We start from the raw sequence: 27,032 nt of genomic DNA, 5'->3' as shown, positions 1-27,032 counted from the left end.
AAGCGTCGCGACGGCGTGGACTGAACCCCCTCCCCCGCCTTAAAAAGGAATTGTCGACTACGTCCGGAATCGACTATATAAATAGGAACGAAAAAAGACAGCGGCAGTCACGCGTATAGAATTCTACATTATTGAGATTACCAAATGTACAGTGTAATTACGGGATTGTGCCAGTTTGGCTAATGTCAAAAGGAAGAAGGGCATCGTCAGGCCTGGGCGACGGAATTTGAGAGTCCACCCCCCTTTTGTCAATCCCCCGTCCTCCATTCTCATCTTCGTTCCCCATCCCCATCCTCATCCCGGGCTTCTTTTCTCCCTACACTACAGTCAAATGTTGAGTGGCGGAGGAGAGGCTGGGGCGCGTCTCTCTCTCGCGTCTGCAAATCGCTTATCTCGGCTTCAGCCTCCAGCCGAAGGGAAGAAGAAATCAGCTGAGGGAGAGGAGAGAATTGATGCGGATGAATCAATAGGGACTGCGGGAACGCGCGGATGGAAGATGCTGGGGGAGAAGCTAAAGAGCGATTTGTCATCAATGTCTCTCTACCAAGGGACGAGTCTACGCTCCAGTCTTTTCTCTTCGGCTTGCCCGTCTCTAGCTTACTTCTCCCCCCCCCCTCCCTGTAACTTCCAGTATATACGTGTTTTGTTCCTTTTTCTTCATTCCCCGTTTTTCGATTTTTACATACGCGTCGAATGTCTCTTCGGACCCGCCAGAAGATCTCCCTCTCGGCTTTTGGAGTAATTTATGCGCGATAAGTTATAGTTAATCCATACTGACTTTCGGTCGAAAGTTAAATTTTCATATCGCGTCGGTTATGGTTTTATTGAATGGCGAGATTACATTTTTCCGCTCTTCGTCCTTCTCTTCCTCGGCGCGTCATCGCTGCCATCTCTCATCCTTTCCCTGCCGTTACAACCCGACCATCGTCGGAGGAAATCTCATTTAAGCTTATCAGGAAATTTCAGAATCCCGCATTTATAATAAAAAAGAAAAGCAAAAAGGATTAGATTGGAATAATTTATTCCCATATCAGTTTATTGCAATGCTAAATTTACAGCAATTTTACGAAGGAAATTAGTAAGTTTATTTAACCAAAAAGTATAAATTAAGTAGGAAATTCGTTAGTTGATATAGCCAAAAACTTTAAATTAAGAAGGAAATTCGTAATTTTATTTAGCCAAGAAGTATAAATTAAATGTGGACTTCGTAATTTTATTTAGCCAAAAAGTTTAAATTAAGAAGGAAATTCGTTAGTTGATATAGCCAAAAAGTGTAAATTAAATAGGAAATTCATGAATTTATTTAGCCAATAAGTATAAATTAAATATGAAATTTTGAATTTTAATTAGCTAATAAATATATATAAAATAGGAAATTCGTAAGTTTATTTAGCGGAAAAGTGTAAATTAAGTAGGAAATTCGTAAATTTATTTAGCCAAAAAGTGTAAATGAAGTAGGAAATTTTGAATTTTAATTAGCTAATAAATATATATAAAATAGGAAATTCGTAAGTTTATTTAGCGGAAAAGTGTAAATTAAGTAGGAAATTCGTAAATTTATTTAGCCAAAAAGTGTAAATGAAGTAGGAAATTTTGAATTTTAATTAGCTAATAAATATATATAAAATAGGAAATTCGTAAGTTTATTTAGCGGAAAAGTGTAAATTAAGTAGGAAATTCGTAAATTTATTTAGCCAAAAAGTGTAAATGAAGTAGGAAATTTTGAATTTTAATTAGCTAATAAATATATATAAAATAGGAAATTCGTAAGTTTATTTAGCGGAAAAGTGTAAATTAAGTAGGAAATTCGTAAATTTATTTAGCCAAAAAGTGTAAATGAAGTAGGAAATTTTGAATTTTAATTAGCTAATAAATATATATAAAATAGGAAATTCGTAAGTTTATTTAGCGGAAAAGTGTAAATTAAGTAGGAAATTCGTAAATTTATTTAGCCAAAAAGTGTAAATGAAGTAGGAAATTTTGAATTTTAATTAGCTAATAAATATATATAAAATAGGAAATTCGTAAGTTTATTTAGCGGAAAAGTGTAAATTAAGTAGGAAATTCGTAAATTTATTTAGCCAAAAAGTGTAAATGAAGTAGGAAATTTTGAATTTTAATTAGCTAATAAATATATATAAAATAGGAAATTCGTAAGTTTATTTAGCGGAAAAGTGTAAATTAAGTAGGAAATTCGTAAATTTATTTAGCCAAAAAGTGTAAATGAAGTAGGAAATTTTGAATTTTAATTAGCTAATAAATATATATAAAATAGGAAATTCGTAAGTTTATTTAGCGGAAAAGTGTAAATTAAGTAGGAAATTCGTAAATTTATTTAGCCAAAAAGTGTAAATGAAGTAGGAAATTTTGAATTTTAATTAGCTAATAAGTATATATAAAATAGGAAATTCGTAAGTTTATTTAGCGGAAAAGTGTAAATTAAGTAGGAAATTCGTAAATTTATTTAGCCAAAAAGTGTAAATGAAGTAGGAAATTTTGAATTTTAATTAGCTAATAAATATATATAAAATAGGAAATTCGTAAGTTTATTTAGCGGAAAAGTGTAAATTAAGTAGGAAATTCGTAAATTTATTTAGCCAAAAAGTGTAAATGAAGTAGGAAATTTTGAATTTTAATTAGCTAATAAATATATATAAAATAGGAAATTCGTAAGTTTATTTAGCGGAAAAGTGTAAATTAAGTAGGAAATTCGTAAATTTATTTAGCCAAAAAGTGTAAATGAAGTAGGAAATTTTGAATTTTAATTAGCTAATAAGTATATATAAAATAGGAAATTCGTAAGTTTATTTAGCGGAAAAGTGTAAATTAAGTAGGAAATTCGTAAGCTTATTTAGCCAAAAAGTGTAAATGAAGTAGGAAATTTTGAATTTTAATTAGCTAATAAATATATATAAAATAGGAAATTCGTAAGTTTATTTAGCGGAAAAGTGTAAATTAAGTAGGAAATTCGTAAATTTATTTAGCCAAAAAGTGTAAATGAAGTAGGAAATTTTGAATTTTAATTAGCTAATAAGTATATATAAAATAGGAAATTCGTAAGTTTATTTAGCGGAAAAGTGTAAATTAAGTAGGAAATTCGTAAATTTATTTAGCCAAAAAGTGTAAATGAAGTAGGAAATTTTGAATTTTAATTAGCTAATAAATATATATAAAATAGGAAATTCGTAAGTTTATTTAGCGGAAAAGTGTAAATTAAGTAGGAAATTCGTAAATTTATTTAGCCAAAAAGTGTAAATGAAGTAGGAAATTTTGAATTTTAATTAGCTAATAAATATATATAAAATAGGAAATTCGTAAGTTTATTTAGCGGAAAAGTGTAAATTAAGTAGGAAATTCGTAAATTTATTTAGCCAAAAAGTGTAAATGAAGTAGGAAATTTTGAATTTTAATTAGCTAATAAGTATATATAAAATAGGAAATTCGTAAGTTTATTTAGCGGAAAAGTGTAAATTAAGTAGGAAATTCGTAAGCTTATTTAGCCGATAAGGGTAAATTAAAATGGATTTCGTAAGTTTATGTAACCAATAAATCTAAATTAAATAGTTAATGTATCGTTCGTGGCTTTTGTCATCTCGAATGCGCGCTTTAATTAATGTCCTCGAGAAAGTCCCAATATCGCGGTAATAACGTTGTTTATAGATCGGGAAATTGAAGCGAAGACGGAGAGGGTTCCGATAAGAAGCAAACGGCAGCTTTTCTTTTGTTTACCCGGGGTGAGGGGGGGGGTATAACTGATGAAAATAGGGTTCTCTTCGTAAATCTAATAAAGCCAGCCAGCGAGGAGAGAGCGCGGAATCCTGTTCCTTTCGTACCGGCGATTTTCAACAATTTCCTCCATTTGTCAAAGTGGTCCTTTTTTGCATTTTTGATAAATGCTCGCGAACTCGCGCCTCCATCAAGAATGAAGACGGCGGGCCTTTCGAGTACGCGCCGCTAGAGCAATCATAAAACTGAATATAGGAGACGCCGGCGGAGTTAGCGTGGGACGGAGCTCGCGTTTTTTCAAAACTTTGGAAGGATCCTAAACAAACAAGCGCGGGCGAGCGGGGGAAAAATGGCTCGAGCTTCCACGGGTCAATTTAATGGCGCTTTCTTGAATGATGATCGGGCTCTGCTCGGCCGAGTCGAGCTTCTTCGCGCCACCGAGAGAAATATATATATTTTTAGTCGGAGCCTGGAGGCCACTTTGCCACCGCCGTCGAACTGACGAACCTCTCACCGCGTAGTATACGCGGGATTCGCCGATATATACGGGAATTTTATGGCCCCCATAAAGCAATTGACCTTCTCAGCGGTTCAACATCTTCGGGAGCCATCTATCGGACCCCCAACTCGGCTAAATGTCGACTCGTTTCTAGCGGGAAAGCGTCGAAGTTTGGCCTACCACCCTCGAGGCGAACCTTTTTAGTGCGAAAGGCTACCGCCTCGTCACCCGTGTGCCAGGTGACTCCGAAGAGTTTTAAAAATGACGGAAAAGTGTCAACTTTTACGACTCCGCGTACTTTGGCCTTTTAGCTATTCCTTCTTCTTTCTCTCTCCGGCGAAATGGGCCCGCTCTCCCCCTCTTTTCTTCGACGCTTTTAAAGCGGTTCTTCCGACTCTATTTTTTTTTTAGTTTTTGGGTGCCGGCGTCTCACGTACGGTTGATGGGCTCCTTTCCCGCCTTAAATGGAGCCATTTTTACAAGCATTGTTGCGTCACTGAGGTTTTTTCGATAGAAGTATTTTGTAAATTACTTTATTGTTACCACTCGCGCAAAAAAAGGCAGATACCGTTTGCTCAGCCGCGCGCTTTTTTTGGATAAAGCGAAGACTCGTACCCGAGTGTTGCCACTTACGAATGAAAGGGAGAGAGATTCCGCGTGTGGTTCGTTATTTATGGCTTTCGCGAGAGGAAACGGACAGGCATCTGCAAATTGGAATCTGCCTTTTTTGAAATGACATCTCTTTAGACCCGAATAATAGAATTTGAAAAAATAAAATATTTATTGATGGTCTTCCTAGCAACCCGCGGGGCAGTTTTAGATATTGAAAAATGGTGGTTACAAGGACTAACTTTTGCAAATAGTGTATTTTTATTTTCCACTTAAAATTTGGCGATAAAAACGTAAACGTTTGACGAAATTGGTGGGGTGAAATATCAAGTTTCTTCTTAAAGAGAATTTTCGCGAAAGAGTTAGCTGGCATCCAGCTAGAAGATGCGGCTAAATGGTGAATAGGGGTCGATGAAGCGATAGGGGCTTTATGGCAATCTTTTACGAGCCGGCAACAGCGGTGCCTCCCGCTACGATAAGACCCCTTAAAAAATCACCCGGCAAATAATATAACAGTCAGAAATCTCGACTTTTATGGCCCTCCAAATAGCGGAGAAATACAGCGTGATGGCTGCGACCAATTATAAAGTAGTGACGCACCCTGGAACGGCCTCGGCCATGGAACCTATAAATCCATCCATTTTCCTGGCGCGGAAGAGAAGCGACACACTTTCCGAGGATAGAGCCCTTCTATACATCCCGCGGCGTTCCTCCGAGCATCGCCATGACGGGGGTTTTTCAATAATAAATGCCACACAGGCGTACCGCTACGGAGTTCAAAGGTTTTACACGCTAATTCGTTAGTTGGCCGCTAGGACTCGGACGGGTGGGGGCGGCGGTTGAAAAATTATTCGGTGCCATTTTCTCGCGAAATTGGCCGTAAATCACGATACTCTACGACCATACCGAGATATGAGCGAGAGATTTTATTGCACTGTTTTCAGTTCCTTCCAATTTAGAAATCCTAATGGAACGCGCGTGTTCCAAAGATTTTCGAGTTGTCAATGCAAAAATGGATCGATGGTAAAGTACAATCACGTACAGTATTGCCTTATTGTTAATTTTGTTCTATACATAAGTAGGCTTAAAACCTTTCCTAAAGGAATATTCGTGGACCAAGAAACTTTACGAGGGACTCACGAGTCGTAATTTTTGTACAGTACGACGATACTAGCTTCTCCGGGATTGTTGAGTCCGAGGTTACATCTCGTTTATAAAAAGGAAATAGCCTATCGTGGTAATACAGAACCGCGTACTACTATACATCTTAAAAGAGCAAATAAATAGAAAGACTGAAAAGTACCGATCTTGTCATCCCCCTTACTACTATATAAAATATATACAGCGTGTTTCAAAAAGTTATACAAAGGTTTGAAGGAGTTTTAGGGGTGACTTGAGAAGTATGCCTTTTTTTTTCCACAGTTTCCTACGATGAGTTAAAAGAGCGCCAGAGTGCGGCCTACTAGCCCCTGGAAGTAGGTTGCAACAAACGCAAAACCAAGCAGCAGGGAATCGCGAACATTAAGGTTTGGGTTCGTGTGATAGGTAAAAAAGGACTTTGTACACAAATCGAGGTAACCAGCGTAAAAAAGTAAACTTAAACAGTATTTAAAGTCACTGATGCTTGTTGCAGCCTACTTCCAGGGGCTAGTAGGCCACACTTTGAAGTTCTCGGGCGCTCTTTTAACTCATCGTAGGAAAATGGGGAAAAACAGGCATACTTCTCAACTCACCCTCTACAACTCCTTAAAATGTTTGTATAACCTTTTGAAACACCCTGTATATTACCACTGCCGAGGTTGTACCAGGGGTGGAAAACGGGCCAGCAGATCCTGCATTGCGGGCGTGCCCCCAAAAGAATAATTAGCCCCAAAATAATCTGGAAAAATTACAGAGTTGTAAGTCGGAAAATTACCGAGGCCTTTTTCCGAATATTTTCCGTAGTTTTCCGAAAAAAAGAACAAAAAGGTTTTCATTCCATGATTAGCCTAATATTGTTCACAAATTTAAATTTCGCGGCATTTTCGCCTCATTTTGTCGAGTCCAAAAGTAAAACTAAACCTTTGGACTAGTCTAGAATAAATACCATGAAAAATAAATGTGTTTCAATTTTTTATTTTTCTGATTTGCGGAAAATAATCAGCAATTCGGAAAATTTTCTGGAAATTTTTCCGCATTTAATTTTTCCGGAAATTTTTCCGCATTTAATTTTTCCGGAAAATTAACAACTCTAGGAAAAAACGATCCTCATAATAAGAAAGCTACACCACTGGTTTCAATGTCACTACAATGATGAACTTGCAAATTATAAAGGGTTAAACCAAACTTTAGGCGAATAAAATAGAACCCGCGTATAAATCATAAATCATCGGAATTAAAATAATTTAATTTAATTTCCTTAACAAGTTTATTCCATAAACAAAAGTATATACTGGAGGGTATACTGACGGTTTCAAAAACCATTACATAATGATATTCTTCCGTATTTGTTTACATTATCGTGCTTAGAAATTTACAAGATTATTTCCTCTAGGTGTACATTCCATCGCGGCTCGCCCAAGTAGACGATCATTAGTAGAGATATTACCTTGAGAAAGAGAGAGAGGTAACGTATGGCGACTTTAAGGGGAATTTTTAAAGCAAATTTGCGAGGTCGCTAAAAGCCTTGGCTGCAAAATATGAAGAATAGTAAATCAGTGAAAGAAGAAGATAAATACGTCTATGAGAAAACTCGCTTTCGAAAAAAGGGTATAGAACGAAAGGAGACATTGTTGTCTGAAAAACGCTCCTTCTATCTTTTTGGTGGTATTCTTTCGCCGCTTTTGTTATCTTATTCCCCCGTATTGCTCGTTTAAAACGCGCAATAATCCGAGGCGTAAACTTCACCCTCTTTTTAACTATAAACTCAACCGACCACTAAACGTAGCGTCGTGTATGAGTCGTCAGGAATTCGTTAAATTCTCAGCTACTGGCTTCTTTTAAATTTTGTTGAAAGAGTTAAAAGGAAGGGGGCATCCGTGAGAATGGGACGGGCTATATTCGGAAGCTGCGCCTCTTTTTCGGTAGGCTGTTGCCGGGATATAGTAATGAAGCTGGAAACGAAGCCTTTTCTCTCCTAAATTCTTTATCGCGACCGCAATATACGGGCCGTCTTATTAGGGACTGTTCAAAATGCATTTTTACCAATTTGCGAACCCCTAAAACGAAACTCCGCGGCGATAAATCTTCCTTAAAAGCTCGCGCGAATAATGAATATTTCTTCTTAAAAATCTTCTTTTTTTAACCGCCTTTCTTTCCATTCTAAAAAATGAGGGGGGAGCCAAAAATATAGAATTTTTCACCAATTTTTTTTTCTTTTCATTCTGTTTAAAAATTGAAAAAAAAAAGTTATCGTGTGTGGTATATATGGCCGCGCGCGCGTGTAGCCCAAATTACACTTTTTTCTCCTTAGTTTAATTTAGCCAGGGGAGTTTCTTTTCAAATATAATTTTTAGAAAATGGAAAAAGGGAATGAGGAAAAAAAAGGTGTACGTCCTAATTTACTTTTACCTATACCCTAAAGCCAGCGAACAAGATGATCAAGCGATAATGTGCTAAAACCATTTCGGTATCGGTACAGAAGTACTTATTTTTATTTTATTTATAGTTGGGATTTGTAAAAAATGCAAATAGGGGCCTTCCATACATAACGTCGTGATAATTTTGGAACCCAAATCCCTATTGATAATTGCGTTACGATAGATCGAGTCCGTAAGTCAGCGGGTGGCCCCATCTTGTGTAGACTCGCTAACCCCTACCTCATAACGCCGTCTTCCCTTAAGCTCGGAAGTGTTGGGCGAGAAGACGATGGAACAGACGAATAGATTAGGGGAAAATTGTATCCATTGACTTTCAGAATCAACCTATAATTTTTCCTTTCAAAGTGCTAAAATAATAAGGTGTACAAATCGTAGCTAATCACGATAAATTGTGAGAAAAATCAACGAATGATTTTCGCAAAACAGTAATCAGGTACACAAAGATTATACGAGTGAAAAAAAACCCAGTAATCAGGTGTACAAAGATTTTACGAGTGAAAAAACAGTAATCAGGTTTACAAAGATTAAACCAGTGAAAAAAACAGTAATCAGGTGTACAAAGGTTAAACCAGTGAAAAAAACAGTAATGAGGTGTACAAAGAAACCAGTGAAAAAACAGTAATCAGGTGTACAAAGATTAAACGAGTGAAAAAACAGTAATCAGATGTACAAAGATTAAACCAATGAAAAAACAGTAATCAGGTGTACAAAGATTATACAGTTAAAAAAGCGTAAGCAGGTGTACAAAGATTATACGAGTGAAAAACAGTAATCAGGTGTACAAAGATTAAACCAGTGAAAAAACCGTAATCAGGTATACAAAGATTATACGAGTGAAAAAACTGTTATCAGGTGTACAAAGATTATACGAGTGAAAAAACAGTAATCAGGTGTACAAAGATTATACGAGTGAAAAACAGTAATCAGGTGTAAAAAGATGATACGAGTGATAAAACAGTAATGAGGTGTACAAAGATTACACAAGTGAAAAAAACCAGTAATCAGGTGTACAAAGATTATACGAGTGAAAAAACCAGTAATCAGGTGTAAAAAAATCATATGAGTGAAAAAAAAACAGTAATCAGGTGTACAAAGATTATACGAGTTAAAAAAACAGTAATATGGTGTACAAAGATTAAACCAGTGAAAAAAACAGTAATGGAGTGTACAAAGAAACCAGCGAAAAAACAGTAATCAGGTGTACAAAGATTAAACGAGTGAAAAAACAGTAATCAGATGTACAAAGATTAAACCAGTGAAGAAACAGTAATCAGGTGTACAAAGATTATACGAGTGAAAAAAACAGTAATCAGGTGTAAAAATATTATACGAGTGAAAAAAACAGTAGTCAGGTGTACAAAGATTATACGAGTGAAAAAAAATCAGTAATCAGGTGTACAAAGATTATACGAGTGAAAAAAACAGTAATCAGGTGTAAAAAGATCATATGAGTGAAAAAAAAACAGTAATCAGGTGTACAAAGTAATCTGGTGTACAAAGATTCAAAGAGTGAAAAAAACAGTAATCAAGTGTAAAAAGATTATACGAGTGAAAAGAACAGTAATCAGGTGTACAGAGATTATACAAGTTAAAAAAACAGTAATCTGGTGTACAAAGATTTTACGAGTGAAAAAACCAGTAATCTGGTGTAAAAAGATAAAAAGAGTGAAGGAACAGTAATCAGGTGTACAAAGATTATACGAGTTAAAAAAACAGTAATCTGGTGTACAAAGATTTTACGAGTGAAAAAACCAGTAATCAGGTGTAAAATGATCATACGAGTGAAAAAACCAGTAATCAGGTGTAAAAAGATCATACGAGTGAAAAAAACAGTAATCTGGTGTAAAAAGATTAAAAGAGTGAAAAACAGTAATCAGGTGTACAAAGATTATACGAGTGAAAAAATCAGTACCCTTTGCACTGTGTAATTATAGCAATTATCAGTTTTATATTTGCAGTAAATTTATTTATTTTGATTGTAATCTATATATTTCCATAATCGTTGTTCCCCTCTATCCGAGGGTTTATTTAAAAAATATTAACGTGTAAATATTTTGGGGTTTTCCTTGTTTTTCGGTGACTTTGGCCGGGAGGACCGAGGTATGAATGCATGAATATTTATAAATTTACAATATAACAAATCCCTTTCGTAACAGAAATGAATTCCTAATGACTGGGGAGAGGGAGGGTTCAAAACAAGAGAACGTGAGATGATTGTTTGTTCAATGAAATAAAATCAAAATAAAATTAAAGATTGAATTTTTAAACCTTAATATTGCGATATATTGCAATATACACTGTTCGTAGAGGGTACCTTATCTATATACTAGAAATTGTCCTCCCTAAAATACTATATCTAAAGTGAGAAAAAAAAGCCACAAGGTGGCGCCCCAATCGAAAAAGCCACAAGAAACCTTTATCCCCAATGAATGATAAAGGTAGCGGCGAAGAAACCGCGAAACAATCGTCAATTAGACATATGGCAAAAGTAGAGAATGGCGATTGGGGTGGAGACGTATTTAAAATGAGCATTTATGTGAATTCCGTCCATTGTACAGATGTAAGACAAGGTTGCCCCAAGGCTCCAGTTTAAATGGAATCGAATGAAAAAAACAAAACAATTTTGTAATCTTTTTAAGCGGCTGTTTTTCACTATCATCCTCTTCGGTTTTTTCTCGAACGTAGCAATTAAACTATCTTATCTATTTTTCCATTAGTGTCCGGACAAATCTCTTTTTAGTACTTTCATTATACCCGAATCAAAAGAGGAGAAAGGAGGGGCGGGGAGGGACGCCGAAAGTCTGTCATCTGTTTCACGGATGAAAACAATTACAAAACCAGCGCTGACGGAAATTTAAAGGGGGCGCGTGGTGACGGGGGTCTCTCTTCTCCCTCTCGTATCTCCGGTAACCCTTTTCAATCTCCCCGGGGGCTATTTTATTCCGTAACTTCGACCCCCTTCGCGTTACGTGACAGTTAGCCGAAGAGACGTCGGCTGGTAAAGTCTGTATCGTTCTGGCTTCAATTAAGCGCCTAACTTCTTCCTTCGCTTCGGTCTCCGTTCTTTAATGACGATTCGTCCGGAGGGGGGGGGGGGCGAAACCCTTTTGTTTTCGACTTTTAATGAAAAGACGTTGAAAAGAACGTACAGACGTCGCTGCGCTGATGCCATCTGCCGTCTCTCTTATCTAATAACTATTAGATTTTTATATAAAAGCAGAGATAACGAAAAATCCCTGGAAATGTATAAAATTATAGAGTAGAATAATTTCGGACTTAACAAGGTGATGTTGTATTCTCTCTCTCTCTCTCTGGTTTTGGCTAGCGGCAATAAAAGGACAATAATTTCGCCAAGTGAGATAGTGAGCGAACACGACCGGCCTCCGACAAGATTGCGAACCGGCAGAGGGGGCGGGAGAGGGGGCGCTTTTCACCGCTTGGCCATCTGCTGTCGGAATAACTTAGCGCGACACGAGACTATTATATCGTTTGCCGCAATAGTCATAAATTACGCTTCGATTTGCCGAACTGCCGGTTTCCCTGGACGTTTTGGTGTGCTGAATTTCCTAATTCCACCCGATTGGGAAAAATAAAATAATACTAATGAAATTTTAATATTTTAGGGTTTGGCGTGGTATTAATTAAAACTGACTTAATTGATGTAAAAATATCCTTGTAACACTAACAAGGACACATCCCGAGATGTTTCTCCACGATTTTTTTTCCAACCTTCGTATACCTTGAAAGCTCCTAAAGGGAAAAGTTTCAATGGCCATTCGTTTGCCATGGCAACCAAATATGTTTTTCACAACTCAAATTTAAACTTTCTCTACGTAAAATAGCATGGGAAAATCACGGATTGTATTTAATTGATTTTACCCATTTTTATCGATTTTACCCAATTTTATCGATTTTATCCAATTTTATCGATTTTACGCAATTTTATCGATTTTATCCAATTTTATCAATTTTACCCAATTGTTCTGCCAAAATTTTGATTTTTCAATATTTTGAAAATGTCAAACCGTGATTTGCCCATGCTATTTTACGTACAGAAAGTTTAAATTTGAGTTGTGAAAAACATTTTTTGGTTGCCATGGCAAAACGAATGGCCATTGAAACTTTTCCCTTTAGGAGCTTTCAAGTATATATGAAGGTCTACCCCCGAGTTTGAAAGAAATCGGGGAGAAATACCTCGGGATATCTCTTTGTAAGTTTGGAATCGGTGTATTAGTAATCTCCATACATTAAGCTAATCCTCTCCCTAAATATAGCCAATTTGGGTTACGACTAAGCCATACCGGCAACCCTGCTAGGAATTGGCGCTATAAAATGACGACACGCGTCACCGCGATAAAGCTTCTGTCCGGATTCCAGCAGTTTATAAGTTTGGCGGTGAAGTTAGCCTATAAATATTTACCTCGGTCACTAAGGTATTCCTCTCCGTCAACGCTGCCAGGTTACTCTGGATGCTACGATATCAAACGGCCCCAGAAATGAATATATCTTCTAGCGGAAAAAAAGAGTAGAAACAAATTTGCGCGGTTTATTTGCAGCCCTCCTCCGTCCCCCGTGCACCTCTCCTCCTCGAAAAAAGAAAAGGGGCATCTAGAAAAACTTCCATCTTGCACTCTCGGCCGAGAACGTGATGTGAATCCCAATCGGTAGCCTCCTCCTATTTTTCTCTGTCTTATATAAGCCGCTGTGGGGGCTCCTTTACCAAGGACCTCTTCTTATATCCACGCTCTTTCCGATGGCGCACCAGCCGACATTCATGTCGAGGTCACACACCTGTTGTTTTCCGAATTAATAGATTTTTTCGACCTTAAGTTAAGGGTGCCGCTAAAGGTCGATTTTTTTAAACCAATATTACGGATGAAGAATAAATTTCGTAATTAAAATTTTTACAAAATTCCTTTCACACCCTACAAATAACTTTTTCAATTTAAAAAATATCTTACCCTTCTCTAGGGCCTATATAGGCTTGTTTCTAATGATTAAAGAAAATTCAATAACGTCAAATTGTTTCGTAACTTCCAATAAAAAAACGAGAGTCTTTCGTTTAAACTTTTGGAAATATTAGCTAATGCGGGTTAAATGTGTAAGGGTAAAAGTTAATGAAAAAATATTTGAAAAATATTCTTTCCTGGATCATCCCAAAAACCTTTAAACCCCTATTTTTTAAATGGGAAAACTTTTTAAAAGTTGGTTTGGAAAGAAGAGTCGTTTGCGAGGTCGTGCGGCTTCCGCTCGGAAAACGGGTAATTAAAATAATTATGGAATTGAAAAATAACTTAGAAAGGAAACGGTGAATGTTTTTCCGTCAAATTTATTGTTCTAAAGATAAATCAATTTTTTTCATTGAATATAATAAGGTGACCTTATAGTTCTTAAAACGTTTTGATCAAGTAATTTATATTTCTGCATTATCCGATTAATTGTTTGATAAATTTGTAAAATTAATCGGAAAATCGACGTTCTTTTCGATAAAAAGCTCAAATTTTCCGAATAATACATGTTTTTTAATCATTTTCCGAAATATTAACCGGTAAATTTCTTTGTTTACATTTTTTTCCCCCGCAAAAAAATCAATTTAATCATGGATAATGATTAACCGTCCCCGACCTCTAGTACGAGGTAACGTCGACCTTTAAGCGATAAGTATTAAACGTTGTATGCGACAATTGAGCGAGGAAGAGCCGAGGACCGTACTCCGTAAAGGGTCTCCAACCCCGGTCAAAAAAATCTGATGGATTTTGGGTGTATGAGGCTGCTAAAAGCATTCGCGAAGCGTACACTCATGAAGCGGTTTTTTCGCTTCTTTTCCATATGACGACTTATTCGAGATTCCCACAAGAGAATATAAAGGGCGTAAAAAATACACTTGGAATAAGATGATGGTCTCTATCTTTTTCTTCGTCCTCGAAAATCGAGATATTTTCCCGTCCATTGAAAGAAGTACAAAGGGAGACATTAAAATGTTGGTCACGCGTCGATGGAATGGTATTTTTATCGGCTATAGTTTGTCAGAATTACGTGGCGAGGAAATCGATCATAATTTGATCACTTATATATTCTTTATAGACCTCTTCCCCAGAAAGTTTAAAGCGACGCTTATTGGTCAAATTAGCCGCGCGCGGAAAATGGGTCGCCTTTAAACGAACCGATATAAAGTTCAAGGCTGAGACGCCCCTGTAAAAGTGTCCCGCGCGAGAAACGCCGCGGCTTAGGGTGAAGCCCGCCAGTAGGAACTCATTTTTATTTATTTTATACGCCCCCACAAACCTAATCTTTTTTTTTATATAATAATAGTAATAAATATTGTTTAAAATGAAGCGATCAATCTCGTTTGGAGATTTTTAACTCGGTTGCTCCGAATAGAAAATATAACGCGTATATACGTGATAAAAACCGGTATTTTTTTGAATTCGTCCCTTAAAGTTGAGTCAACATTTTGAAATAAAACCCTTAACCGTTTTGCATTTTATCGATGGTATCGCGAATCGTCCGTTTTTTAGGTACGCGTATGAAAATGGGTGAAACGAGTGAAACGGGACTTAAGTAACTGGTGTAAGTTACGCAGACTGACGTAACGGCTGCGTTTCTTTCTCTACCGGAAACGACAAACGGGCTTGTGTTTTTTTTTGTTATCTTTCCCATTCTGATATCACGCATCAACTAGCACCAACGATTTATTATGAAAAGACATCTTTGTTTTCCTCCTCTTCGTATTAACCCAGATTCGAAGTACCTACATCTTGTATAAAGGCTACAACGTATAACAAAAGATTGATATATAGAGTGGATACCGCCTAGTTCGTTTGACAGTACCGAAAAGGGTAAAGGAAGGGCTTAAGCCCATTCGCCGTTAATTGTTGATTCGCCGGATACAACGAGAGAGAGTTTCGATTTGGCGGAGTTCTCTTATTAAATCAAAATGAATTTTCGTGTCGTTCAAATGACGGCGTGAACTTTCAACGCCAATTAAAGAAATGTAAAGTCCGCTGTCATTAGAGTAGAAAGATAGAAGGATGAAAGGGGGATTACGTGGGGGGGTATCATCTTTTATTTAAACAGCGCCGAAACCGGCGGAACAATGGTCTCACGTTTTCGCCCTAAGCCCAACCAGCCGCTGCCGTTCTTAGTTCAATTAAAAGGTGGAAATGAATCTAGTTGCCACCGTCTCAGAGACTCTGAGGCACGTTCGCCCATTATATTAGCGCTTTATATTCGTCTTAATTTGAAAGATGCACCGCCATTATTTAAAGCCTCCCCCGATGCAAATTTTCCAAAGTACTTTAATTTCATAATTTCATTGGATTTATCTCGAAATTTCTAGTTATTTTACTTATTTTAGTATATTAGTTGGGGAAAGACTGTACAGAGAATGGGACAGAGGGGCCAATTCCCCGGGGGCCCAGCGCAAAAGGGCATTCAGGCGTGCTTTTTTAGGACCCAGTTTGATAGGGACCATCGCCTGGCTCTTCACCATCTACCCCTTTTGAAAAGTTTAGTTAGAATGGTCAATGATGATATAATTTGGCCCGGGGCCCAATGGTTTCAGCGCGGCCCTGAGTTGGGGCTCTGGTGCTGTTCCGCAAATTTCTTCCGAAGACTTTCCAACCAAAGTAACTATGAAATGTGAACTATAATTTTACAGATGTTGTTGAATAATAAGTAATATTTTTCGCAATAAAAAATTAAATGTAAAAATAATTCCAGATTCTCTAAATTTATATCTATTCGAATAAAAAACTAAGATATAGGTGTCTATACTACAATGGAAATGAAAAAGAAAGTAAACTAGAATATAAAAAACCGCTTTGCCTTTTTCTTCGTTATATACTAAGTCTTTATTCTCGTATACGTGTATTTTATTCCGGCGAATTTTCTCCTTTATACGGTAACTTGTAAGACAGGGAAATGGCTTTCCCGTGTCTGGCTAACCTACAATATACTGGAAGACAATGTCATTATATATAGATGGGTATTCCTATTCGTACTATACTACCCCCGCTAGTAGGGGGGAGCCTAACCCAGGAATACGTTTTTTCCTCGTACATAAGAAGAGGGCGAAAAAGTTTCGACTATAAGAGAGAGTGAGCGAAGAGAAAAGTAAGGATGAATTTCTGAACACGGATGGTGCGGAGGGTGTCACCCACCCGCGCCTCCCATCCTTTATATAATCAATCATCGGTATAGCCATCGTCACTGCTTACGAGAGTAGAAAAGGACTGGAACAAAAAATAGTCGAACCTCCGTGTAAAAGAGAACTATTACCACCGCGTAGGAGTTACCTTAAGCGTCGTACAAACTTTACCCGCGTCCGGCCCTCGTCGAAGCTATCGAGCGTACACGGGCTGATTGTAATAGAATGGGGCTACCTTTCTCTTCCTCGTATCGGACAAAAATTGTTTCTGATGTGTTTCCACGATTTGCCGTTATATATTGCGATACAAGATTCGCGTCTGTAACGGGAAAAAGGCCCCCAAAATGGCGGAAACGAAAAAAGGGAAGAAGCTAACTTGGCTGGGAAGTTTCCCACAAGGGGCTTTTAGTCTTCCCTAGCCAAAGCGCTCGGGTCCTATTCCTCCTCCCTCTCTTTTCTTTCTCGCCATTCATTCCGGGCTACTCATTGCCCGGCGAGGCCCCGTTACGCGCGCCCGTATCTCACCGTAGTTTTTCCGCCCAACGCGCTTGTGTGTTTCAAGACTCATTCCGAGAAGTAATTTATGCTCCGTAGAAAAGATCTTATACTATATACCTCGGATAATACTTACGGAAACCCATAGAGCCGCTCCCCTCCACCTCGGGTTGACCTATTCCCCCCTCTCCCTCTTTAACTTTTTTGTTTTTATCCTCCAAAGTTTCTGGATTTTCATTTCCTTTGGAATTATTCAAAGGGAATGGAATTCGCGCGAGTCCCCCCCCCCCCCGACCGTCGCCCGACTCTAAAGCCTTTTAGGAAAAGTTCGCATTGTAGGGGCTGCTGGATGTGTATTAGTTCGATAGACGTTGGGGGAGGGGGAGGGGGTAGTCTGGTGGAGGAAATGGAACCCTTTCATCCGGCTAAAGTAAAAAGGGAGAGAGGCCGACTCTCTCTCACTTCTTATTGAACGTTTATCGCGTTTTGTTCTTTATATTACGGGGAATAATTTTTCTCGTATCTTTTATTTCAGGGAGCCCTATATATAACCTATTTCTGTCCGACGTCAACGGAATTTCCGGACAGACCGAAAGCGCCGAGAGAAAGTTTCAGCCCGTTCGGCCGCCGCGGAAGGCTTTTTCCCCGATCCCTGGTAGCGTCGCGTATTATGGGTGAAAGTTTAGTAGTTTCCCGGTAATTTTCCTAGATGGCGGCACACATCCCATCCATTTGAGCCGTCAACGAGAGTGAAAGAAGAGGGAACGAGGAGTTTGAGCGGCCCACCAGTTTTCTAATAGCATTTTGGCGAGACCCGACTCGCTCCCCTCCCCGCGACATTGTCCCCCCGCGCTCGTCTCATCCCCTCCTCGCAGTTTCTCTGGTAGGGGCGTTCAGACGCGTTCGGTAGGCCTAGAAGCGGTCGCAACCTCCTCAGTCGAAGGACGGCTCTCGACGCGAACGGAAGTCGAGCGGATTCCGGCGCTGGTGAATTTTGCCCCGAGAATTTCGGAGACGTCAGTGGTTATCTCCCTCGGCAAAAACTTCATTCGACGAAAGGAACATTATCGAGACGGACGCCTTGCCAAAACATTCGGAGTTGTTTTTACATTTTTGGCGGCTCGACTCCCCTGACTCGTACGGACGACGCGAAAAACGTCTTTAATATAGAGATATAATTTTCGGGGGACCAAGAACCCGGTTTAACGGTGACAAAGTCGAGACGTTACTAGTGAACGATTTAACCGCGTCGTGATTTTCGTTTAATTGTTTTCGTATAAGATAGTCGTCGCCAATTATAATATTTTATTGGGGGGGCCATAGATAATAGGAGGCGACGATCTATTTAAGGTTTTCCCGGCGTGATATTTTCTTCGTCGGCAGCGAACTACAAGAATGTGTCGTTCGCGATCTTTTACTTTATCGTCGGGCCTTTGCGGCTACGTCTGTGGTTAAACGAAGCGAAGTCTTTTCGCGTCCTTTTTTTCCGCACACACTCACTCCTTTTGGCGACGGGCCGAAGAAAAGAAATCGAGAGAGAGAAGGGTCAGGAAAAGGAAGAAAATCGAAGGATTACTTTAGCGGCTGACCGTCGATTAACATCCGAGAAGTCAAGTCTGAACTCGGTGAGTTAAACGCCCTCTTCTTATCCCTTACATTGTTATTCGGCCTCGTTAAGCCGCTTAACTAATTCTGGCGGCGTAGTCACCGGCGACTAAGACGCCGTTGTCCGCGATCAACTGACATTCTAGTCAAAAGCGGCGCGGAGGCGTTGTTTGTTCTTAACCGCTTCGAATATGGCCGTGGGTGTACCTTGGAAAGGCGAGAAAGGTATTAAAGGGGTTACGTAGGCCTATCCAAGGTTTCGTCAGTGTCGCTAACGAAGTGTCTATCGTTTCTACACCCTTCGCTATCTTTTTAAAGCGCCCGAGGCGGTTTCCGAGAGTCTCTTCGTACATCTGGAGAGAACCTTTCAATTATTAATTGGCTTCCTTAGAGGACAAGCGGATTGCGGACACTCCAAAACGTGTCTTTCCGATAAAACAATATAAAACCCCACCCTCTTTAGTTTTTTCTAAACGCTTCAATACTTAAATAACCGTCTGCCTCCCTTTCTTTTAAAATATTTACGAGTCTTTGAATTCGTTAGACATTGTTATAAATAAAACGAAAATTTATTGTCGTACATTGGGAAATGTTTTAACTTCCTAAACAAACTTTTATTTAAACTTTTATTCTCTCGAATCGAAAGCGCGATGAAATTCTTATCGTCAGGAACTCGGTTGGAAACATTGCGTTAATAATTTATTAGGTAGTGTTTACATTTAGACTAGGAGATTCGAAATTGCGTGAATACTGAATGCAAAAGAACGCGCTAAGGTAAAATAAAAAAAAATCGCTTGGAAAGCTTTGGCGGGTATGTTTGAAATCTCTCACGTTGTTATTCCGTGTTTGTATAAAAATGTTGCCGCTCGCGTAGAGGAATGCGGTGAACTCGGTAAACCCTTCTAGTAAGATTGTTATACGAAACTGGAGCGGCCTTACAGGGTGGCCGACATTTATGGCTTTCCTATAATATTGGAAAAAGGCAAATTAGTCTTTTGATGGCGAAATTTTCCGCTAAATTCTTGTACTCGTAAATCACCCGGCAAGATCAATACGAAGTTTTCAGTTCCTCTAAAACCCTGGCGAGGAAGCCCGAGCTACCCGGCTTTATTTGCCACATAGGCGTTAAAGCTTATTGAAGACGGTACAAACTTCACCCTATTACTGACCATTTCGTACACGGACAAGTTGGTGATAGTTTAGTCGGGGGGTATTAAAAGGAGTCTATATATGGCTTTTAAAAGTTTATAGTCGTTAATAACGCGTCTTAAGCGCTTTTTGGAGAACTTTTTACAACCGCGATATTTTTAAAAAACGACCCTGTATTATTTTTCTATACAAGTCTATGTAAAAATTAAAAATAGGCGTTTTCCAATGGACTCCATAACCCTTTGACGAGCGCGCGGGGTCTATGGACAGTCGAATCGATGTCAGCTGTTGTACAAGTTCGTCTGTGGCTAAGCACTCCAGAGATAGAGCGGCCACCCGGGGGGGTGAACACGATCGCGAGCCCCCTTTTTAATCGATTCCCGTAAATTGATCGTCATTTATTTCGATCAGAATCTGTCGAAGGCGGGGAGGGTCGCGGGTTCACGGGGGGGGGTGTAGCCCCCTTCTCCGTCCGACCACGTAAATACACCTCCCACTCTCTTTGACTTACGGCGGAACGTGCCGCCGGGGAGATTTCGCTCCACTTTGACCGCATTCGCTGCTTTCCTGCCTTCTAAATCCCCGCGTATGAAAATACTATACTCGTTGTTCAAAGTAATCCGCCAGCGCTATCGAAGGCGGCTCCCTTTTGGTCCGAGAGTGGGAAGTTTGATGTCGTAATCTACTCCGTTTTTGATATTGTTTAGGCGTGAAACCGCGCTAGATACGCGCGCCTAGATTTAACGATAGCCAGTCAATGATGTATTATGCAAAAAAAAATCAACTTTTCCACCTTACCCCGTAAGGTATGTAAAGAAATCTCAAATTATACGTCTGGCTCGATGCGTGAACCGTGTACGTATATTTTTCCGATTTGGGTACATTTGTTCGAATTTCATTCGTCCGAATGATCATTTGTCCGAATGCCGTAAAACAGCATCGTATGTGCGAAAACGTATTTCATTGGCCCGAAAAATGTATCGCAACTTTTGTTGGTGATTTAGTCGTTCAATTTATGTTAACTTTACTGGCGAATTTCATTTGTTCGAATAATCGTTTGTCTGTTTTTTCGAACATTAGGAATACATAGTTTGCATCCCTACGTCATCAATGACGCAGTTCCAAGTATAGATATAAGAACCAAGAATAAATATTTAATTTGAGCAAGAATGAACTGTTCTTTGCCGCCATTTTGAATGTGTAGATTTCTTAGTAAAACGGGAGGGTTAACAGTTTCAATCGTCTGTTTGCGGATTTTAATTATTTTCACGTTAAAAATGGTTATCTGCCTGGTTAAAAATTGTTCGAGTAGTTCAATTACCAAGGGAGAGCGAAAATTGTTTATTTTATTCGATAGTGAAGGTAATTGTAAAAAGGATGACCGCAAAGGCCTAACTTTGATAAGCTTTGTTAACTTCTTTTCGTAAATATTTCTGTCGTAATTTGATATTTTATTTAAATAACCCGGCCTTAGAATCTTATCTGGCTTTGTTTAGGGCCCATTTAAAATTTTAAAGCATAAATCTAATACGTTTTGTAGCTTTGACGAGATTACCAACAAAATGGCTACCTATTTAGTAGCTACGCGCGAAATGGTTTGAATTTTTGATCGCCCTCCCAGTTTCCTTGGAGACCATAGGCCCCTCCCTTCGGTGCAAACTATGAATTGGTTGTTTTTTAAATATTGTTTATATAAGAAAATAGTAACATTAACGTGAACCTAACCTAACCTAAAATATCTACAACATTCAACGCAATTCCCACTTACTGTCGGCCAAAGGAAAATTTTTTAATTCTTGCACTAAAAAAAATCCGAACCAAAAAAAAACAGCAATAAGAAATACTAATTTAACGACAGAAGTGATGCTACCGATTCGGACGAATGAAACAAACAAGGGGTCCAATTCGAACAATTGAAACATTTGTTATTTCGGCGGTTCGGTCGAATGAAATTCGAACATTTTTTCCACCGTTCGGACGATTGAAATTCGAACAAATGTACCTACCCCATTTTTCCGGCTTGTTTTGAATTTTTTTGCTCAACTTTTCAAGAGCCCCGATGTATCTCGTAATCGCGCGTGTTTTTGCAAATTTGATGAAAATGGCCCTATCCGAAGCAATATCGTATTCGTCGTGGCTTTCGATCAAAATCGCGTGTTTTGTTTATAAAAGAAAATGACTTTTCCACGAGGAATATTATGTTTGTCATGTCTACTCGAATATTCTGTGTCAAAAATATCACAATTTTACGACTTTCTTACACGATTTCGGTATTGATTTTACCCCATCGCTAATACGTGTTTCGCTTTTGTAGCAGTCGGGGGAATCGCCTTGATAGTAGATCGTTCACTTCGACTTTCATATTCGTATAGGAATCTCGACTAACGTCAATTATTGAACAGAACGTAAAACATTACGATTTGAAATTATTACTATTTTTTATTTTTGAAAATATGTACCTTTGTATTATATTAATCCGCGTACTAAATTACATTTTACGTACAAAAACAAAGTGAATATCAGGGCCCCCAGAGGTCCTATAATTCTAATAAAATCCTATATTTTCAAAAATGTCCTATAACATCCTATACTTTTTGCAAAATCCCCAAAAAGTTCTATAAAATCCTAGAATTTTGATATTTTGCCCATTTCAAATTCCGCCACCAACTTGTCAGTTAAATTGCTAGATTTAGCTATAAATTCGTATACAAAGTCATTCTAGCCTATACTTATGTTATTATTTTCACGGTTAGCTAATAGTATGTTTTTGTGATAGAATGGTTAAATGGTTTATATTTTTAAGTGAAAATCAAATATTTATTTCACTAAATATATATTTTGTTTTTAAATTCACAACGTTAGTAAATGAAATGGCATATGCAGTCCTATAATTTTGAAAAATAGTTCTGTAAAATCCTATAATTTTGAAAAATAGTCCTGTAAAATCCTATAATTTCGAAAAATAGTCCTGTAAAATCCTATAATTTTGAAAAAAAGTTCTGTAAAATCCAATTTTTTTCGTAAAATAGTCCTGTAAAATCCTATAATTTTGAAAAATAGTCCTGTAAAATCCTCTAATTTCGAAAAATAGTCTTATAAAATCCTATAATTTTGAAAAATAGTCCTGTAAAATCCTATAATTTTAAAAATATAGTCACATAAAATCTTATTATTTTGAATATATAGCTCTATATTTTTGGAAATATAATCCTATTTTTCCTTTAAAAAATTAAAGATTTGATTGGGGGCCCTGAAGTATCCAATGTAAGAAATTTCTTATTTAACAATGGAAAATGCAATCTAAAAACTTCTTAACACGAATATGGAAAATTTATTAATTAAAACGTCCTAAGGAATAAACTCGAAGCGGAACTATTATATTAAAAAGGAACCGTCTTTTGGTCGTTGAATACTTTTGTATAATTTATACTTACACTCTAAATTATACAAATCTTAGATTTCCGTACAGAAACAAAGGGAATATATCATTTAAGAAATTTATTTTTCAGTAAAGAAAGCGCAATTACGCTTGATACCAATATGGCAAATAAGTTAATTAACGCGTAGAGAATAACCCCGAAGTGGGACTGCAACAGACTTGACTAATTCCGGGTGTCAGGGCCTTAGAGGTCCGCGGAGATTTATCTACTCCACTTTCCCAAAAACAGCGGCAAGTAGAATATCTCCACAAAATCACCGTATTAATTTATTACCCAATTTTACCGTAAAATTAGTATACAATATAATCTATCCGTAAAAATCGACTAAAGATCGGGGAGGGAAAGTACTTGGAAGTATGACCTAATTGGGGGTCTCGCCGGGCCAGTCAGTTCTCGGGTTTTCCGATTAAAATTTATGCCTTCCACCTTTTCCTCTTGTTTATAATCTCGAGCTGCGCCAGATTAATGAAAGACTTATTTGACTTTTTTTTTCTTCATCTCTATTTTCTCAGCGAGAGATTTATTACGCTGCCACGGAAAGTTGGGTCAATTTGAGCGATATTTTCTCTCTCTTAGTTCACTCTTTTAACTTCTGATTTCTTTTGGTTTTCCCCGCCCCCTTCCTAACCCGGGTTGTTTTATTTCTCGGCTGCCAAAAAAAAAGGAAAATATATCGAGTAGATTAAGTCGTATCCGCGCGTCATTTGGCGTTTTCGTTACGCCAAAAAGCCGTCAAAATGGGTTTAAAATAAGTTCCTTCAAACTTCTTGTCTCCGCGCCGATTTTTCTCTTTTTTCACGAATTTGCATGGCAAAGTTACGCGCAATTTTTGTATGAATAACAATCTTATTGCGTGTGAGCTGTCTTCTCCCAGACCGAGCTCCCAGTCTTTAGACGAATAATATAAAGGCGAGGAAACGAAATCGTAGAGCTCCACGGCGGTTAAAATTATATCCAGAGAAACGTACGTGATTAGTACCGTTCGTAAGCGAAAGCGAGTTACTTTTTCTCTATTTTTTCGCGACGTCATAGCTTTAACCTTAATTTGCCCAAGATTTATAAGGCGCATTTCGGGCTGGGTCCATCTTAATTCCTTTTCTCCATCAACTTCTTGAAGATGATGTATAGCAGCCCCTTTATTTTCCTCTTCTCCTTCTTGATCCGAATGTACAGTCGCTGTCAAACTATCGCGCCAAACTTTACCTCGAGTAGGGAAAATATATCTCGCTTAAACTTTTTACTCTTTTTCCCCCAAATTCGAAGTCGACAGATTTCCTTCCGCATTATTGGCTTTACCGGTACCTCTACCTCCCCTCTTTTCCATCGCGGCAGACCCCCCCCCCGAAAGCTTTCCGCTTTACTCAATTTTTTAACGTTGTCAGTCGAAAGTTTTTAAGCGAGAAAGAAACTAGAGTAAGGCATCGCGTAAGCTAAAAGATCCTTTTGGATAACAAAGATAAAAGACTCGAGAGTCGTGTATAACCCGCTTTCGAAGAATGTTGTCAGAATGTTCTTCTTTTAAAGAAAATAAGAAAATTCTGTCAAGTCGGAAAGACAGTCGGGTTTAAAGGTGGGCGGAAGGCGGGTTCGTACTCGCTGCCTTCGTTGATTGAACGCGAAAGTAGACAATCGCGGGAATAAATATTTCGAGTCTTTCGTAGGAAAACGAAACTTTTTAAAAGTCTTCGCTTGGGAAAATCATAGGTGTGTAAATTCGGAGGCGACCCGCTGAATATGTTAAAATATGTATTTCTCTTTTGACGCTTCTATTTCCTTTCTTCGTTCTCTTATTTTTGTTAGTTTTTAACGCGATGTTAAGGGGTAAAAAACTTCCGATCTTGGCGGATCTTTTTCGCTTATGAAATACGAAGGAAGGCCAAGTTTATGGCCTCCGCCGCGGCTAAGAAAATAAATTCTTACGGCGGGAAAAAGAACGCAACGAATATATATCCAAGGAAGAGATACGTTAAGGTTGTAAAAAAAATTATTCTCCCGGTCCGTATACAACCTCCTCCCGTATAAGTTACGGAACGTATTTTATCAGTTTTTTCTCGCGCTTCGTATATTTGGGAAATAGGATGGCCAATTACAGCGTATAAGGAGCCGCATTTCGGTACGGAATTTGCCAATTTATTATTTTTACCTTTGCGCCCTCGTTTTTCCACAGTCGAAACTTATTCAGTCTTTCCTTCAGTGGCGCAGTTATATAATTATAAAAGAGTTTTATTTTAAATTTCGAGGCAATTCTACACTTTTGACTTATCAAATAGAGCTTAAATTCGAGTGAATTCTCTCATATTTTCGGATATTTTTCTATATTTTTAATGTTTTTCGATTATTTCCTATAATTAGATTATTTTTCTATGCTTTAAAAAAATTTCGTACTGCCGCTTTTAGTCACAAATTACAAGGTTGCTAGAGCATTTAGCCAAATTTGCGTCTTAATTATTTGAAACCTATATTTTTATAATTTCAACATAAGTTTAATATATTTTACTTTATTTTAGGGAAAATACTTCTCTAAAATCCTATATATCTACTTTTCCCATAAATCGGATTCACATTTCCTGTTTTCCTATAAATTGACTTCACAATCCCTAATTTTCCTATAAATTAAATTAACATTCCCTTTTTTCCGATAAATCGACTTCACATTTCATACTAGTGTTGTTAATTTTCGGGAAAAATAAAATGCGGAAAATTTCCGCAAATCGGAAAAATAAAAAATTGAAACATAAATTACTTTTCAAGGGTTTTTAATGTTTTTAACTTTTTATCGATATAAAATGTCTAATATCATTAAACATACTACAAAACATTGTTAGTGTTACATTGTTAATCAGTTTAAACTAGTCTAGAGGTTTAGTTTTACTTTTAGATTCGAAAAAATTAGGCGAAAATGCAGCTTCATTTAAATTTGCAAACAATATATTAGACTATCATGGAATTAAAACTTTTTTTATTTTCCGCGGAAATTTTTCCGACTTACAACACTATTTCATTCTTTTTCTATACATATTTTTAGGGTTTTCCTGTGGTCCCTTTGTTAGATTATTAATTCATTAAATTCGTAATTTTATTTAAAATACGTTGACAATTACTACTAAATGTAAAAAATAGAGCTGATTAATTTGATGAAATCCTTCTCAATACTGCCGACTACATATTTATTCGGTTTACTTTGTTTCTCACTGGTAGTTGGCTGCTTGCGTATCATATGTGTCTCGCAGCGAGCCGGCTTCCAGTGAAAGACAGAGTAAACCTAATAACTATGTGGTCGGCCTTTAAAAACATTAAACCTGTAGAGTCAGTGATAAGAAAGCTTTGATATTTCAATTCGTCAAATGTGAAACGTTAATTCGTTACTGACCAATTTGTTTCCTCTTATTTTTTTTGGCCAGCGCAACGGCATATCTGGCGCATTTATTAAATTTTTCTTTTGAAATATCTTCGCTGTTGCTGTAGGAAGCTGAACCATATTCGGAAGAACCCTTTTCATACGAAATTAAAATTGATACTTACGAATGGCGCGTAGGGTGTTATTAGATTGCATTCGTATCTCGGGTTGGGTCGTGTCATTACTGAGAGGGGCGGACGGAATTGCGCCGCCCCCCGGTGTATGTATACTGTTTATTACCCCGACTCGTCCCCCCCCATAGCTCTCCCCTCGCTCTATCTCTATCGCGGTGATATACATTTTATAGGAATAACATACTCTCGGTTCTGCGTGTTCCCATGGTTGCTGACTGTAATGAATTTTGGCGGTGCCACTCCATTTCTCC

General features: G+C 37.8%; 1 protein-coding gene across 3 annotated transcripts in view; it reads left to right on the top strand.

Annotated features, from left to right (window-relative positions):
* LOC149932931 (toll-like receptor Tollo) overlaps window positions 1-27,032 on the top strand; it is a 113,912-nt gene that overhangs the window by 14,337 nt on the left and 72,543 nt on the right. Inside the window, exon 1 of one of the 3 annotated variants that reach the window (XM_090155186.1) lies at window positions 18,007-18,681. The exons of 1 other annotated variant lie outside the window; for it this stretch is intronic. The gene's annotated coding sequence lies outside the window, so the exon portion shown is untranslated. Of the gene's footprint in view, window positions 1-18,006; window positions 18,682-25,271; window positions 25,364-27,032 lie in introns of those variants that run through there. One more of the 3 variants, XM_090155190.1, reaches the window with a different exon arrangement.

Source organism: Leiobunum rupestre, chromosome 8, assembly GCF_980474605.1.
Source record: "Leiobunum rupestre chromosome 8, qqLeiRupe1.1.hap1, whole genome shotgun sequence".
NCBI classification, from domain to species: domain Eukaryota; kingdom Metazoa; phylum Arthropoda; class Arachnida; order Opiliones; family Sclerosomatidae; genus Leiobunum; species Leiobunum rupestre.
This window is presented reverse-complemented; position numbering and strand designations above follow the sequence as displayed.